The sequence below is a fragment of the Spermophilus citellus genome (assembly GCF_964194105.1).
Source record: "Spermophilus citellus genome assembly, chromosome: 3".
NCBI lineage: Eukaryota > Metazoa > Chordata > Mammalia > Rodentia > Sciuridae > Spermophilus > Spermophilus citellus.
In genome coordinates this window covers 155,003,152-155,019,273 of record NC_138184.1, presented here as the reverse complement: position 1 = coordinate 155,019,273, position 16,122 = coordinate 155,003,152, and the positions used below count along the sequence as shown (strand labels likewise).

The 16,122-nt window shown below is 35.2% G+C and overlaps 2 long non-coding RNA genes across 3 annotated transcripts in view; one reads left to right on the top strand and one right to left on the bottom strand.

The window, feature by feature from the left end:
• Positions 1–8,315, bottom strand: part of LOC308644976 — a 22,212-nt gene extending 13,897 nt beyond the window's left edge. For both annotated transcript variants that reach the window (XR_014021127.1, XR_014021128.1), the window contains exon 1: positions 8,182–8,315. This is a non-coding gene — a long non-coding RNA (uncharacterized lncRNA). The remainder of the gene's footprint in view (positions 1–8,181) is intronic.
• On the top strand, positions 2,379–16,122 carry LOC308644977. The gene is made up of 3 exons (XR_014021129.1): positions 2,379–2,452; positions 7,708–7,815; positions 15,965–16,122. It is a non-coding gene; the product is annotated as an uncharacterized lncRNA (long non-coding RNA).

Here is a 16,122-nt window from a genome sequence, read left to right as displayed (position 1 = left end):
ATTTTCCAGTAGAGCCATTTGGACACATGGCTGCTTTCCAGTCATTTGAGAAGTTCTCCGGCAAATATGTCCCGAGAAGATGTCTACAGTGTAGGTATGATTTCAGAAGATGGATCTGCTTGAATGATTTCTTGCCTGGACTTGGCTGGGACTTTTTCCATCTACTCTAATTTTTTTTTCAGTCTAGATTTTTATGAGTATTGAATAAGAGTATTTTAGGTGCCTCTAGTAGCTAAGATCAAGCCTTAGACAAAAGCCCTCTAAGACTGAAGTATAAATAGAGAAGAGTTCAGGATGACATCATGCTGCATGCACACCAGAAGTGACCACAAATAACCTACAATAACCTTTAAAATTAGTTTTTTCCTGACTTCATAAAACAATATTTTATTTGGCAGGCATATATTGGCAAGCTCTTTCAAAAGCTCTATTTGTTTTTTGTATCCAGGAAGACACAACCACTGTTTTCACATAGGTTTCCTTCTATGCTGTGGTTTTGCCATTTTCTGCTTCTTTATGAGTGGCTGCTGCAGAATATTTTTCTTTGGGATATTTATTAAGAGCAACAAGGATATGAATGAAAAACCATCCTTATAACAATACAGGGTGGGTTTCTACTTCCATATGTAATGCTGATCAAATCCAAAGGACAGAAGTGGAATATATCAACAGTGATATGGTTGCTTTATTCTGAGGTTATATAATAACATGCAGCTGGATAAAAATATGTTATAATACATTGACAGACATCAGTCTATGTGCTTTTTGATGTGTTAGTTAAATCCAAGGTTAGAAAAAGAATGTAGTATCACAGTTTTTAAAAAGGTCTAAAAATATTCTAGCCAAATTGAAGTACATCAGAAAGCAGAAAAAATAATTTCAAAGTTATGGTTAGTCAATGTTCTAGCTTTTACAATGTTTCCATTATAAAATAAGAGTGATATATTTTTTCAAACAGTTAACATAAAATCTTTTCTGATTAAGTTCACATCACTTCGTTTTTCAAAATCTTCTTCCACTATTTCCTAGAAGACAAAGATGAGTAAGTGTAAAATCTTTTCAAATATAATAAAAACAAAATGAAAAACTTCCCAAATAAATAGCACTTCTAGAATAAGTCACTATATTTCATTTTCTCTTTTTGGTTCCTATTAATCTTACACAGGCAAAAGAGGAAGGTTCCAATAATTAACCTTGTGCTGTTGACCTAACCAAAATTAACTGGCTATGCAACAATTTAGTTGTCCATATAAAAACAGGAAGAGAGATTTCCCCAAGTAACCCTTATTCACCACGAGAAAAACAGCTGGTGCTCTCTTTCCGTGTAAGCCTGTGGGGCAGGGATGAAAGGATGTATATTTCTGATGTCCTCTCTTGTAAATGGGTGGTTTTTTCAGTGGAACTATGCCAACGCCCAGTTCCTGAGAACCAGGGCCCCAAGAAGGTCTGGTCCAAATATTTAGAATTAAATCTTTATAAAATGAGGTCTGTGAAAAATGAACAAAGATTCCGCTCCAGTGTTACAAGAATAATCACTGCAAAATAATAATGGAAGCCCATACCTTTTCCTCCTAAGAAAGGAGGAAAACATTAATAAGAAAAATGCCTTCCAAGGACAAAAATCAAAGTTTTAGTACCAGACTTCTTTTGTGTCCTGTTTTCCAGTAGTTCTGCTACATTTCCCACAGTACACTGCTGGGATTTTTTATTTTTTATTTTCGCTACGCATGCTCACACATCTGTTGCACATGTGTGATCAACCGACTAGATTTTTGAGCCAAATGTCCTGTTAAATGGACAGAGTGGGCAGAGCATTCCTTTGAGAGTTAGATTCTGCCTCTGGTGGATTGCCGCCAAATGCAATGGTGTAATAAAGAAAAGAAATCTGCTCATTTGAATTGCATTGAAATGAACTGTGTCCTCTCCTAAAATACCATATGGTAATGATCCCTGGAGGTATGGCGCACAACACCTAAGTCTGGCAGGCTCCGATGGAAGGTTGTAAATGTCCCTGTGTAGTCAGGCTGTGAAAGGCAAGAAGGCTGACAAGAAGCATGCAGGGTGAAACAAGAATCCTATCTGATGTCCCTCAATCGACTTGAAATGAAAGAAAGTAGATTGAACAAAGAAATCCTAGCAAGTCGCCTTGGAGAAATCCTAGCAAGTCGCCTTGGAGAAATCCTTCTTCTCCCATTAAAAAGCAATTCTTGGATCTCACCTCCCGTAAAGTGAAACCTTATGGAAAGAAAGCTGTTTCACCTGAGCAGTAGCCAGAGTTTCTGTGCAAGCAAATTATCTCAATAAGATTCAAGTGGACGTCTGCAAAGTAAAATTCAGTCTTCACAATTAAACCTCCACCAAAGCTGAGAGCAGATGGACCCAGTAACTGGAGACACCAAGAATCCTGCCTCTGCTTTGGCTAGCTCGCTCAGTGAACCTGATCCCATCTCAGGTAGTAGTAGCTGTTGACCTGCAAGCTATTCTGTGAGATTTCTCAAGGAACATACACACACACACACACACACACACACACACACACACTTGTCTTTTTAATGCAGTGAAATTCAGGTAGCATTAGGAAACTGATGGTGAGACATTGGAATGCCTGTATGCCAAAATAGAGAAAAGAAAAAGTACTAGTAGAGTATGGGCTTTAACTGTCACAAAACCCCTATAGCCATTAGTAGTCATAAAATTTCCATTTATATGAAGTATAATTCTAATCCTTTCACTGTTCTTGAAGGGGGACAAGTTTTCCACTAATGCAGTCTAAAATCAAAATATTTCATGTAGAAATAAGAAGTTACCTCAAGACAAAAAATTATTCTTGCCTATATTTTCCTTTTCTAATGATTTGATCATAATGGTATATGTCTGTTAATGGAGTGCAAGAATTCCTAAAACTACTTTCTTCTCAACTTTCCCCTTTTTTTTCTCCTAGAAGCTTAGACAACTAAAGAAAATTCTATCCATAAAACTAAATATAAAGTTATACATTAATATAATTATTGTTCTTAACTTTTCTGAAAACAGAAGCCTTATATTTCAAGTTAAATGTGACTTTGTGTTTTGATTTATATAGTTTCTTTGTAACAATTTTGAGGATTCTCAAGTTATTATTACTTATAAAAACACAGATGTTTTCTAAAAGAATCATAGCACTATGTGAAAGAAATCTATCTTATCCTGGTTAATTGTAACTCATTTAATCTTCACCATAGTTCAGTAAGTATTATTGTTATTATTATTATTATTGTTGTTGTTGTTGTTGTTGTTGTTGTTATCCCTGAATTTACAGATTATAAAACTGAGATTTATCAGAATTTTGTACTTTGCCCAAAGTCAAAAGCAAGCGGTTGCCTGAGATGTGATTCCATCTTGTTTTTCTGAGCCAGTATTCTGAATTGTCTACTATGCCAGCATGACAGAAGTATTTTTGGGGTTTTGAAATACAGACTCTAGAGTTGCCATTTGAAATATATCTTTCCTATACTTTAAGACATTCAAAGGGGAAAATCTTATTTACCTCAATTATTTCATAGAATATCTTTAAAAAGCATTGTATAGCTAAATATTCTTATTTTCTTCAAGTCTTAAAATTTGTTATCAGAAAAGTGCTAGCCCATTGCCTCTACAATCTGCTACTAATATTATCTTAAAATTCTGATTTTTTTTCTTTTTTCTTTTTTTATTCCCATAGCGGGGAAGTAAATTCTTTAATCTCACCACAGTGGTCATTTATTTTTTTTATTTTCTAAACCAATCTATTTTTTCAAAAAGATACCCATGAGTAAAAAGGATAAATAAATAAATTACATGTTGAAATATTTAAGTAGAACTAAATATTTTTAACTGAAGTCTTCACATCTATAAGGTCTCTTCCTGTCCTTGCTTATGAGTCATTGTTACTTGAGGACCTCTATGAATATTGGGATCACAAAAATGACTCTTGGAAATCATGTAGCAGGAAGCTGATATTTTCTCTGATATCCATATTTCAGAATAATTCTCATAATATACCAACACAGATGTTTCTTTTTTTATTAACTATAATATCTTCAAATTTGAAACTGAGATGCCAAAAAAATGTCAGCTGCTCTTTGTTGTTGATAAAGAGAACATTGGATTCTGGAGCAATACTCAAAGTCATATATTACGACCCTGTTTATTGTTTCAATAGAGGAGTTTTAAGCACAAAGTGTGTGGGAAGAATATTTATCTTATTTTCACAGATCAGAAAGCTGATGCTCAGAGATTAACTTATATTTACGAGGTCAATGAAAATATCAACAGAACTGTGATCAGCCAAATCTGCATTCCATTAAAAAATCCAAAAATAAAATTCCAAATGATACATTAACTATTATGTTAAAACGTCTTGTAAAATTAATGGATTCACATATTCATACCTTTCATCTCACCTCTACTTTAGACTACCAATATTTTATCTGATTCACAGGAAATTCCCACTACAGTTTGCCAATTGAGCTTTGGGCATAAAGTTCCAAGAAGCCACATACAAACCCATATGCATGTTTTAAATGCAGAGAACATATATCTTCAAAATGCACAGTACCATCTGTGCAGAATAAACCTGAAAGTACTTAGCTCTCAGATAGGAACAAATCTGCAGAAAAACAAATTCTCAAATTTCTCAGATCAATTCTAACAATTATTTTCTGACCATTTTAAGGATGCTACCAAGTGTTCCAGATGGAAAATTTGTGTGTAATTGTTTTTTAATCATTATTAAGAATTTTAATGATTCCAAAGGAGGCTTGATTTGTTCTTTCACATAGCCATATTAACACCCCTATATCTTGCCGAATTTTAGTAAAACTGTGAGATATGCCTAGTGAAAGTGAATCTCTACCATTAGCATCTCCAAGATTTAAATAGACTCTCAATCAGACATATAATGTAGTCCTTCACTATTCCTGAAAATTCTTACCTGAAATTTCAGATTTGAATCAAAGAAACCAATATCCACATAACCTCTCTCTCTGTCTCTCCACCAGCTCCACAGAGATAGGGTGGGGTGAGGAGGAAAAAAAAATAAGCCCAAAATAAGGATTTTGTAGGCCAGCCTCATACTGATGCCCACAGGTTTGTTGGTACAAGCGCATTTTCTCCAGTGATCATACAATGTCTCCATGGGTGAAAAAACTCATATAAACAGGAATTTGAGCTCAGCAACACTTCTGCATACTTTCTCTGTGCCCCCCACCCCCAAGTGCTTTTACTTCCTAATCTACAAAATCAAATACTAAATCAGGAGCAATAACCTACAATTAGCTTTTTCAATTAAAATGTGGAGTTCAAAGTTGACTCCAGAGTGAGTAATTGCTTTCGAAAACCACAACCAGCAGGCAGCTGCCAGATTATTACAGCAGTTTATTTAACCTTAAAACATCTGATCAATTTTATTATCTCAGCAGAAGGGAGATATCCTGGAGAGTGGGATTTTAAATATACTGCACATCCTATGTGTCTGAGAGAAAACTGAAATTCTTCAACACCATAAATATCCTTTGCTACCACCTTGCTGCGAAAACAAACTCAAATTACACTTTCTTCATTCAAAAGTCAACAGAGATGAAGAACATCATGACAGTCAGCCAGGGGAAAGTGTGGAGAAGGGGCCAGGAACAGACATTTTTACAAAATTACAAGGTTTAAAAACATTCAAACATCCGGCTCTTGATGTTTGGGGTTTTTATTCATCCAGAAAGGAGATTCAGAAAGGCCTGCCAACTTCACCAAAACAAAGAGTATCACGTTTCAAGAATGCTGCCTTGTTCTGCCAACCTTCTTGCTCTGGAATCCTCTCTATGGCAATGGTAATGAAGTAGACTGAAGCCTCAGGGTTATATAAATAGAGGAAAGGACCCTCAGAACTCCAGCCTCCACAGAAGGGCACCTCCAGGGATTTCTCCCAACTCCTTCTCCCTGACCTACCATTTACATCCTTCCAGGCTTTCACTGCAGAACATTAAAGTCAATCCTGCAGTGTCTGCAAGCATACTGGAACCCAACATATTAAACAGGTTATATTCACCCTACCCCCCCACTGTCAGTTCCCCTCAAAGAGTCCTGTATTTCAATGCCAGTTCCTACATTTGAAGATTGAAAAATCATGTGAAAAGTACTCCTAACTATGCCTGGACATAGTAAGAGCTCTGTGAGAGTTACCTGTTGGTTTGTCATCATTCACTCAGATACAGTCTTCTTTAGCTAACCTTGACTCTGGGCCTTCAACATGATGCTATGAGATTATAAATGAGGAAAATGAGCCACAGAGAAGTAATTTTCTAAACATCATCATATTAGTAAATGTAGGAACTGGCATTAAAATACATAAGGACTTGCAGAAAAGTCTATGTTCTTAACCCATAGAGACTCTTTGAGGGGAACTGATGGTGGGGGGGGGGTAGGAATGAATAAACCTGTTTAATATGTTAGGTTCCAATATGCTTGCAGTTGGACATTTCTACCCACTCCCAGGCTCAGTTCCCAGCTCTTGGAATGCACCTGAATGGGAGGTTCAAACAGTTACCTGGGCTGTTCTTGTGTCCTTGAGGTCATGTCATAAGAAAGCCTAAACACCATCCCACACCTCTCATCTTTACAGAAACTATCATTTGAACATGTCCTGATGGATCCAGAATACAACAAACACCCAACTACAGTTGTCTCTAAAACATACCATCATTAATTACCATAGAAGTGTAAGCAGATTCAAATTCCAATTATTTTTGAGAAATTTTATTTTTGGTCTTTTCTACACATGTTAACAGATGTAAACTTGAAATTAAAAAAAAATCTAAAACCAAGACAACTTAGAAAGTATTTTTAGGAAATGAGCCACTCACTGCTATAAAAAGACATCTCAGTATCCCAAAATGCCTGAGAGCAGCATCTAAACACTTATTCTTTATTTTCTGCCATCTTTTGAGGGTAGTCCTCAATCCCATCCACGTTTCTCTCTAGAACTGCACTGATGTGCCTGGTATTCTTGAATTTCATAAATTCATGCATAATGTGTAGTGTTTTGTGTGTATTTTAATGTAAAGTGCTTTAGTTTATAAATAATTAATTTATTGATTTATAAAGATTTTGATTCATTCTGTTTATTACTCTAAATCGGTCAACAAACATTCCAACAATATATTCATGTTATTTTTGTCTACACCTAGTTTGGTGCTTTTAATTATTACAAAATCCAGAGTTTATGCCCATTACAGTTTTACTTAACCACTCACAGACTGACATTTAATTAACAAAAATATCAATATCTAATAGTTGATCTCATATTTAATCAAACGGATTTAAAGTCACAATGATTCTGGTAACCCAGTGAAGTAATTTTTTTTCCCTCCAATCTTTTCAATAAGAGTTTCCACCTGAGTTAGCGAGACAAATGATTCCCTTTCACTTTCTATAAGTATAGAGGGACTCAAATAGCACTTCTGGTTTTGAAATCTGATTATCCGCCACCAACATGTTTTGTTGACAAAAATACATATCTTTCAGAGACATGAACAACCTAAAGCACAAACATGTAAGAAACTTTGTGGAAATAGGCAGACCATGAATAAAAAATAATGACAAGCCAGCTGTGTTTTCAGTACCTATAGGATTTTATTTATAAAAACGTAGGAAATGCACAAGATTCCAAAGATATTCATTCAAGTTTCTGCATTGCAGCACTGCTTGAAATAATGAATGCCGGAAACAATTTAAATGTCTGTCAGTAGAAGACGGGTCTCTACAAAATGTGAGGTCTTGTGCAACTCTAACAAATGAATCAACTCTGTAAGTACTGGCACAGAGCTTCTTAAAAATATATTGTTAGTAGAAAAGGAAAGTCACACAACTCCACTTTTGTTTTAAAAAAGGGGGGGGATATGCATGTATAATAGTATGTATATATACAGGATGGCACATGCTAGGAAATATCAGGAAAGATTCAAACTGTACAGAGGAAGCGCACAGTCTAAGAAAAAGAGAAAAAAATATTTATCTTTTAATTTTTATCCTTCAGTAAAATTCACGTGTTTTGGGTTGTTTACAACCAGTAGATATTGACTTCACACTGAACTTTTCTAAATATGAGTAAAATTAATATACAAACGAATAAGCCTGGCTTTTGAGGTACGTTGGCAATATGGTTTTACTTACAAATGCAGAAGCCGAACAAGTCAGAATATCATCAGGGAAGGAAAGGCAGCTGTAGCAAAGGAAGTGAAGAGCAGATCAAGGATCTGCCGGGCCCAAATCACTTATTAAATGGCAAAGTAAAACCAAGGTAACTGAGATCTTTCCACACTGACGTATCACTTGGAGAATTGTGTGTCTAAGTGAATGTGTTTCTTGCAATGGAAAAAAAGAAAGAAGATATTCTATTTAAATAGAAGGAACAATTTTCAGTAAACTTGGAGGAGTAGGAGAAAAACTTCTTATGGACCTTGGTGCTAATACTAGGTAACTAAAAAAAAAAAAAAAAAGAAAATGAATTAGAAATGATTTTCAAATAGTTAAGTGTCAAATTGTGTTTTTTTTTTTCATTAAGAATAATTTGAAATAACCAGATATCTTCTTTTTTTTCTTTGGGGAATATCACATAAATTCAAATTTGAATGTATTTTATCATATAAAGAGCTAATGCCTCAGTTTTTTGTGAAGTTTTTAGAAATTTTAAATGCTATCTTATGATTCAATGTTTCAAAATATATAAATTACTTTTAGCTTTTCTCTAAATAGTCAAACATAAAAGTCCAATACAAATCAAAACTTAAAAATTGATGTCAGAATTTGCCCATATTCTAAATTATTTACAAAAATCAGAAAAAATATATGAAATATTAGTGGAAATACTGGGGTGGGGTGTTGAAATTCATCCATCCTAAAACTTGTGTTTTCACCCTTGAAAAATTCTATTTTTATTTTTCCTAAGGTAGGTAGATTTTTTTTTGAGAATTAAACATTTGGTTTTGTTTCAATATAACCAAAACATTTGCCCAGTGAAATACTCTGTCTTAAATGCCTGGGAAAACTGTAACAGAAAGTGACAGACTAACAGGTAAATATATTCATTATAGCTACAGCCAATAAAACCAGAGAACCCACAAAATACTCACATCCCAAGACATTTTACACTACTAGGTTGAAATAATTGATCTGTATTTTATTTCCACACAATGAATTTAAATTCTGAACATTTTACATACAAAAATGCAAATATTAATATATTAATCATACACTCTATATTAATTTCTCTTAGAACAATTTTTCATTGCTTATCAGAATATTTAAGATTGTAATGAGAAAAATATTATAAAAAGTATAAAATAAGTTTTAGGTATTTGCACTTGAATGTTACTTTCCTGCTAGCTTACCAAAAAGCAAAGCAACAAATTAAGGAAATATTTATGATGCTCTTCTCCCTCTAGTGGGCATTTTTTGAATGGCAACTTTGGCAACCTCCCTCCCTGCACACTTGGCATTTTGAAATTCAGGGTTCTCATGATCCTGAAAGGATTGAGTCTTTGCAGGTTTTCTAGTCAATGTGTGTGTGTATAGGAACTTTACAGTCAATCATCTCATTCTTCACATGTTTTACTCCCTCAAGAAAGCTACAGTTTTTAACTGGAGATATGATATCAAATTCAAATTCCACTCTTTAACATACATTTCTTGGACCATTTGCAGAAACTGGGAAGGGCTTAATCCCTTGTACACTTTGCCTATCCTTACAGTATATTTAGAAAGTAACTCAACATAATAGTAACTACTAAATGAGTGAAAAACATTAGCATTAAGAAGCTATTTAAAAATGCACTATTTTGGGCTGGGGTAAAAAAATAAGTATGTGTTGCTAATAATCCATGAAATCACACACATAAAATGGTTATTTTCTTTGACATTATATAGCACAATTGCCTATCAAATTCAACACGGTTTTGTGCCTAACAGCAAATAGTTTGTGCAGATAAATAGGTCCAATAAATCTGTTTTAATTTTAACCACATAATTTCTGTGTATGAAATTACATAATTTATAATTAATGAGAGATCAGGTTCAACTTATTTGTTTTGCTAGCTCATAGTGTCAGAGGAGCCCTGGGTGGAACCTAAATGACCTCAAAGTATTTACCAAAGGGAAATGCAAGATATGAACACAAAGGAACAGGATTTAGTCACAAGAAAAGCACAGCTTTGCAGAATCTCAAATTCATCTATGGTTTAACTATGTTCCCCAAAAGCATGTGTTGGAAATTTAGTACCCAACATAAGTTCAAGGAGTAGGGCCAATGTGAGGTGTTTAGATCACAAGGGCTCTACCCTCATGAATGGGTTCCTGCTGATTATTAAAGGGCTTTAGGTTGTGTGTTTATCCCTTGCCCTTTCTTTGTCCTTCACAATGGGATGATGCACCAAGAAGTCCCTTGGCATATGCCAGCCCCTTGATCTTGTATTTATCAGCCTGCAGAAAGGTAAGAAATAAATTTATTTTTAAAAATAAATTACCCAGTCTGTGCTATAGCAACACAAAATGGACTCGACATTGATGATTCCTCCAGAAAACAAAAATAGAATTATCACATAATCCAGCCATCCCACTTCTGGGTATAGATCCAAAGCAAATAAAATTCCTGTCTCAAAGAGCTATCTGTACTCCCAAGTTCATTACAGCATAATTCAAAATAGCCAAGACATGGAAGTAATCTAATTGTCTGTGGATGGATGAGTGGACAAATAAAATATGAAAATATGGTGAATGTACAGAGAGAGAAATAATATTCAGCCTTTAAAAAAAAAAAGAGGAAAGTCTGACATTTGCCAAAACATGGATAAACCCAGAGGACATTCTTGCTAAGTGAAATAAGCCAGACGTAAAAAGACAAATACTGTATGATCTCACTTAAATGTGAAATCTAAAGTCTATTGAATATATAAACACAGAGTAGAAGTGTGATTTCTAGTAGCTGCCAGGTAGTTGGGTGGTGAGGAGAGTGGGGAATGAGTCCAGGGTACAAACTTGCAGTTGTAAGATTCATAAGATCTGAGGACCTATTGTACAGCATGGTGACTATAGCTAATAAAAATGTATTACAGGTTAAGCATAGTGAAACCCATCTGTAATCCCTGCTACTCAGGAGGCAGGGGCAGGAGAATCTCAAGTTCAGGCTAGCCTGAGCAATTTAGCAGGACTCTCTCAAAATAAAGAATAAAGAGGGCTGGGGATGTACTCGGAGAGATAGAATGCTTACTTAGCTATACCCAAGGTTCTAGGTTCAATACTTAGTACTGGGAAAAAAGAAAAAGAAAAGAAAGAAAGAAAGAAAGAAAAAAATCTCTTGTCAATTTTCTCAGCTGATCTGTTTATCCTGTGCTTCTTATGCTATAGTTTCCCAAGCTCAAGGTGGTTCTAGAATTTAAAGACAAATGTTTTTCAATATGTTCTCTAAACGTAAGTCAACCAAGTAACCTAGTATTCAAAGAAACCATATTCTCTTTCCACTTAGAAGAGAAATTTGAGCCCACATCTGAGTCACACAGAGCCCACAACTGAGTAGACCCTAAGTTCTTACTGTTGATGATGATGAAAGCCTCGGATGAATGCCTGGGTTAACCACCATTTATGAATTCCCACTTATGACATGTGACAAATTGATTTGCCTTTTGGATTATCTGTTGCTGAAAGAAGTCCTTTGGTGGGAACAGGTACTCAGGAAAGGTGTGTAGATCCCTGTGACTTAGGACAGGCCAAAGGATGTGTAATGGTGCGAAAATCTTGGCAGACAGGGCACCATCAATGTAGGATGGAAGAGAGTATATGTGAGAGAAAGAGGAAGGGACACTAAAGATGTGTACTTGTCCAGGGCCAGCCAAGATCTTCTATCCAACAGAAAAAAGCTTAACCTTTTTCAAAAGCAAAGAGATACAGCCTTGGAGGAAAATTTCTGTAATAAATTTTTACTGCCTTGGTTTCTTTGTAAGCTTGACTATATTTGTAAAATCATTAAACAGGTTTTTTTGTGGGGGACAGGTCTGAGGCAGGGGAAATGTATTGGAAAGGAGGCAACTAGATGGCAGATTTTTTTTGTAAATTGCATTGATTAGGCGTGCATTCATGTCTGTACAAAGAAACAGCAATATAAGCACACCAAGCAATCTGAGATAATCTTGATCAAAGTGTAGCCTTGAATATAACCTGCAACGTTTTCCTGCAATTTTTATAAATGTGTAATCCAAGGTCTAATCAATCTGAATTTCTAGTAGCGCTGCATGGAAGCAACATTTCACAAAATCCCCAGTGTATTTTCTGTAGAGGCACTGAAACGTAAGAATCATAGCACTAGAGACTTAAAAAATGTCTATCATTAGAGTGGAAGGGAGTCAGGCTCAGGGACACATGCCTAGAATTCCTCAGGAGGCTAAGGCAGGAGGATCACCTGTTCAAGGCCAGCCTGGGCCACTTAGCTAAACTCTGACTCAAAAGAAAACATCAAAAAGTGACCAGGGATATAACTCAGTGGTAGAGGGCTCCTGGTTTCAGTCCCAGTATCCACCTCCCTGCCACACACATACAAAAATTTAAAAATAAATAAATAAAAAGAAAAGATGAGGTTGCCAAAAGGTAGGCTATAAAATACCAACCACAATGGGGGGAAATCACACATAAACCTTAACAAATCCCTTAGAAATTGACACTGTAGACAACATACCATTTCTCAACTATATTTCATTTCTATATGGAAAATGAATTTGGTTTCTTCGAATGAGCATAGATTATATAGTGGCTAACACTGGAAAAAGTTCATCCTTAGATTTTAGGATCTCCCTGAGCTTGGGGAAATTACAGTCTGGGGGACTAGAGAAGACTCAGACAGGCTGAGCAAGCAGTGGAGTTAGAACTGAACCTTCTTTTGTTGAAACCAGAAAAGGAGCCAATAGACTGAAAAAGATGAATGCATTTTTTATGGGTTCATTCACCCACATACTGAGCAAGTACTGTGTATAAGGTTGTTTAATGATGTGAACACCAAGCTGAAGAGTGAAATTAGTGTTGGTTATGCTGCTAGAAAATAGCATTATGAGAAATAAAAATCTAATGTTAGAAACTTCAATAGGTTTTTTGTTTTGTTGTTGTTGCTGTTGTTGTGTGTGTGTGCATGTATGTGTGTGTGTGTTTTTAAGTAGTAGGATTGAACCTAGGGCCCAGCCCTTCAATAGATTTTTATTTAACTAAGTATTCTAGTTAAGTGAAAGAAGACCATAAGAACAACTGGGTAGAGCTGCAGAGATGATTATTAATTGTTCACGGGTTGATAACAGAAAGAAAACCAACCCTAGATTTTTCTATAGAAATGATCTCTTTAAATATGTATTTTATTTTATTTTTAAAGAGAGAGTGAGAGAGGAGAGAGAGAGAGAGAGAGAGAGAGAGAGAGAGAGAGAGAGAGAGAGAGAATTTTTAATATTTATTTTTTAGTTCTCGGCGGACACAACATCTTTGTTGGTATGTGGTGCTGAGGATCGAACCCGGGCCGCACGCATGCCAGGCGAGCGCGCTACCGCTTGAGCCACATCCCCAGCCCTAAATGTGTATTTTAGAGTATCACAGTTTTTTGATTTTTCTAACTGATGTTATTATTTAAATACAATTCCAGTTGATCTCCCCGGTCCTCTCCTTACAAATCTGACATATTCTGAGAGGTCCACTTATATGACTCTATGAATCTGGAGCCTTGGTTGCCTTCTAAAACCCTTAAATATGTAAATTGTTTCATCCATCCACACGTACCTGACAGTCAATGTGTTCATCACTGATACCATGTAGAAATCAAAAGGATCTTGTGGTGCCATACTCTCATGGATTATTTTATAGACCTCATTGTCTTGCCAGGTTAAAAAGAGGTCCCACAGTTTTGTTCAAAGCAACAGAAAAAAAAAATCTAACAAAAATCATGCATCCCAGAAAAGAAAAAGCAAGAGAGTGACACAGTGATAATTAAAATGCATTCTCCATTCTGAAAGATGTCACCTGCAGGGGCATGAAAGGCTAATTGAATATAGGCTTTTATTTTCTAAGCACCATGTCAAAAATAAACCTAGAAAAGTATTGACTCCTATTTCCTTTTCATTTTAAGAAAAGCATGTCTAGGTTGGAGAGAATATTCTGCAATGTATTTATGTAAAGATACTTGATCTACACATAATTTTACTTATATTTATAAATTCTCATTATTCTAATGTCTAAGCTCTTACATTTTACTCTCACTACAGACAACTACACTGCCTTCCTTACTCCTTCCACTTATTTTATCTCAGAAAATCCATGTACCTGAACCAAGTCATCCTTTTATCTCTAACACTATTGGCGGGGGACTTTCTACGTGTACTAAGCCATGGGCAAAATCACCTGTGCTATTTTGGAATATGTCAATATATCAGTTTTTCAATTATATAACTTGTGCAAAGACTGAGAATTTTGGCAGGGTGGGATATGTTTAGATACCTTGTACCTATTATTTTTAGATCTTTTCCCCATGTCTCTTGTTTGCCAACTTCTGCATCCTGCCACACTCTAGGTAACAGTCCTTTAGTCATGACTTCTCTCCTTGCTATGTAAGGTAGAAATGAGTTCTAGCATTTTAGCTCTAACTTTTCAGCTGAGGAGCTGAGTCCTTGTCAAAACCACTCCACCTATAGTTCAGCTTTCTCTATCAAATAAGTGTTTGGATCTGATGATGCCTAAAACAACTCAAATGAACTTAAAATGAAGAGAATACATGTTCAATGTTTCACAGTTAGGGGGTTAAATTTTAAAAAAAAACCAAGCCTTTAAAATCTGTACTTTGGATAATTAGGAAAGATCTTCCTTTATCTTAAATATGTCACTTGAAGTATATCTTTTCAGCACTTTTGTGTTGTGTAAAATACAGAAACATTTTTTATATATTGTGTTTGGCACACTTCATGTTTTGACCCACCTTTCTTCATTTTTTCTTCTTCTGCTAAACAACAAATTTCTCAGATTAGCATCATAAATGAACTACAGTACCTTTAAATGTAAATGGCTACAGAAACCAGACAAGGAAGAGAAAGGAGGCACAATGTGAACATTAAGGAGTAGTGGGGCCCATGGAAAATTAGTGTATATGCTTCTTAAAAAGGGTAACACTCCTCGGGTTGAGTTGACTTGCCTTGCAAGAAAAAGGCCCCACACTTCTGGATAGCTGCATTTTTGTAATGGAATTTTTTTCTTGCATTTTTTTATATCTTTAATTCAGATATGACTAAACAGATCTGTGGACTAAATCTGTTGGAGATTTCTAGTGTGTAGACTCTGGCTAGTTTTCTAGTCTTTATAAAGCTAAAACCTACAAAATTATGTCACTCAACATAAAAGGGGGACAGATAATAACAATCTCACATGCTTGGGAGAAAAAACATGTTCATGCATTGAGTATAGAATCACACTAGCCAACCTTATGACTTCATATTTTCAAACATTTCTCCATTTTTAAATTTGATACTAATCACAGAGTCCTCTAAATAAACTTTGTTTTCAAACCAAATAAAATTCTTTTAAAAATCTTGATATGATTCGGAAGTGAGAACAAAGAATTGGTTTGTGATTTTCATAAAGACAATTCTAGTTATCACTGATAGCCCGAAAATCACAAAATATTTGTAATAATCAAATGTTGAATGCCATTTTTAAATAAATAACATACAAGCAGGTTTTACGACTTTTGTGACACGTGTTACATATCTGAATGTCTGCATAAGTGTATTCATATTTTGTTTCCCTGCTGAATAGATCTCAGTGCACATGCAGAAGTCCAAACACAAAAGCAAATTCTACCACCAGATGGAGCTTTGCTTCCATTAAAGCAGCAGCTACATGTAAAAAAGGATTTCAAGAGCTTGTTTGCATTTTTTGTATATTTCAGGAAAGAACAGAATAAAAGAAGTAAACTTCAAAGGAGACTGAATGTTTTAAAGGTCTGTCACAAATGCCAGTTACAGAGGAATCTCAAGTATTCTGCATAAACATTAAACATGTATTCTTTTCATTTGATCTGGTGCTAAGTGGCTACTCATAGATGAT